Source organism: Montipora foliosa, chromosome 2 (assembly GCF_036669935.1).
Source record: "Montipora foliosa isolate CH-2021 chromosome 2, ASM3666993v2, whole genome shotgun sequence".
Lineage (NCBI taxonomy): Eukaryota > Metazoa > Cnidaria > Anthozoa > Scleractinia > Acroporidae > Montipora > Montipora foliosa.
Genome location: NC_090870.1, coordinates 38,779,804 through 38,782,303, shown reverse-complemented (window position 1 = coordinate 38,782,303; position 2,500 = coordinate 38,779,804).

Here is a 2,500-nt window from a genome sequence, read left to right as displayed (position 1 = left end):
TTGAAGTGTCAGCTATTGTTTCCAGTCAAAAATACAATTACGAATGCAATACTAGGATAGATTAAACAAGATTGCCCTTACCGATCTGCAATCCTCGTTCTCCTCCATCTCATGTCCATCTTGAAAAGACCTCGAGACAATGTGCAACACCACTGACAAAGTACTTTGTGTAAAACCACTGAAAATTTATTGGAAACCCCACCCAAAAAAAACTCGAAAATCCAACTCGAAATGCAACTCGAAAATCTAACCCGAAATCCAACTCGAAATCCTAACTCGGTAAATAGGCAACCTCGCCTCATGTGATTTTCCTCGAGGCGAACCTTCTTGGATTTTCTTTTCCTATTAAATGTTTACATGGTCAGTATGACCTTGATGTGTCTAACAGTGCCTAATTATTTGCAAGTTTATGAACTTGAACATGAATCTTATAAGGTTAAGAAACACTAAAAAAGTGTCCTTTTTTGCCCAGAGTTTCACGTTTATAAAACAAGGTACCTCAATTCTTTTTAGAAAAAGTGCCTCAGTTTCTAAGTTTAAACAAGAGTTAAGGTCGTTTTGTCTTCAGATCGATCAAGAGTATACTTGTCGCAGTGTACATAATTAGTAGTTTATTTTTTTTTTATACATTACACATTACATTTTGATACTTTACGTCACATACAATACAGTATGTAGTTACAGAACTTACAATAACAAAGGTACAAAATTACAGTGTTTATAGAATTAGGATAAATGGCAAAATAAGCAATAAAAATCCCGTTGCAACGCATAAAATAATTAGATTCTTTCAATTACAAGTTGTGCGATTATAATGTGAGACTGAGGAATGGGTTTAGGCCTTCTATTCTAGTTCATTGACTGCGTGTTCTACTGCGCCAAATGTAATACCTCGCAACTAAAAATAGAAAGTAGTGATACTTGTTTTGCAGCAATGTTTTTGTAATTAGTTACCTAATAAATATGTATAATTTTTTTTCTTTATTTACCTTGCTGTGAAATGATTTAAACTAGAATAACTTCCTAAGATGATTTCGGTTCTTCCCACTGCTTCCAGCTGCCGGTCTGTCATCCTGAAAGTCCATCTGTCCTTGCCACATGTCCTATCCGTCTTCATTTAATTTCGTTTACTCAGGGCCTGCGCAGGGGGAGAGGCCGGGGATCCAGCCCCCTGCCCTCCCCCCTCCCCGAAAAATCGAAGTTTTTCTTACAGGAATAGAAGCTACATGCATGACCTTAAATTGATTACTTACCAGAGACTCATGAAAGCAAGGCCATTATATATATATATAAAACTTACCTTATCTTCTACTCAGAAGTATGTTTAAATATGAAAAAAAGACTCGAATCAATAGCTTTTGCGTTATTTTCCGGCACTACACTAGGAGGCAAGCTGATTAAAATTCCAATTGAAAAATTTTATATAAGTATTTTTAACGGAGGTAATCAATCGCTGAAATGCCAATGGTTGACGTCAGTGCACAGACCTTCTTAATGCCGGAGGCTCAAAGCCATATAACTTTATCCAGTGGATACCTGTAAGTCTAAAAGCATATTCTGGGTCGTGTGAGTACATTTTACATAGATACAATGTGTGACATAGCGACTAATCCACTGGACAAAGTTATCCGGCCTTTGAACAATATTGGCCAGATCGTGTTAAAACACCAAAATGTTATCTTTCTGAATGAATGATTTGCCATTTTACGTACTCAGTTCCGTAACTGGCTGTTAATATACGCAAGATAAAAAATAAGGAATTATCGTTTGAAGTTTCTGTGTGTTTTATAGGTTCAGTTGGTAAGTTTCGTTGTTATTTGTAGGCCTCCTCGGCTAAGAGCTGAACAGTTTGTGCCTGGTAACCAGGAGCATGTTGCCATCCTCAAATCAATGGGCATCCAATGATGCAGACAAAGGATGGCAGGATACAGCTTATGCAAACGGCCTCAGCGGAAAGCCCAGTGTAGTGAAAGTACCTACTGTACATGGTGCTGCAACACAGCCTGGTTTTCAATAGCGACCCAAGCACAAGCAGAAGAATCAATTTTTTTCCTTTCCTTATGCTTGCGGTTATGCTGGCGTTCGCCTGTTTGTAAACGAAACGCAGCAATATAAGCACAAGGAAATCAATTAAGCACTCTTTCCATATTCCTCGCGTCTGAGCAATTGAACAAACTAGCGGATTCCGTGGTTAATTTTGATGATTCGTTTTCATCAAAATATGCTACTTAAGCTTGTGCTTGCGCTTGCGCTTTACGCAGAGGAGCTCCATAGCTAAGAAAATTTGGTAAACTTTCCATCCGAGAAATTTTGGTTGTGACGTCAGCGAACGCCCGAACACTCTTTGCGGGGGAAGGAAGGGAATCAGGTGCAGCCTGTCGGAGGAAGGAGTATGTTATATTTTCTTGGTGGGAAATTTGCAACCCACGTTTTTCTTGGAACTGCATTCATCATTACTGTGGCGGCTGCCTACACTAAATTAATACCTTTGGATTTATAG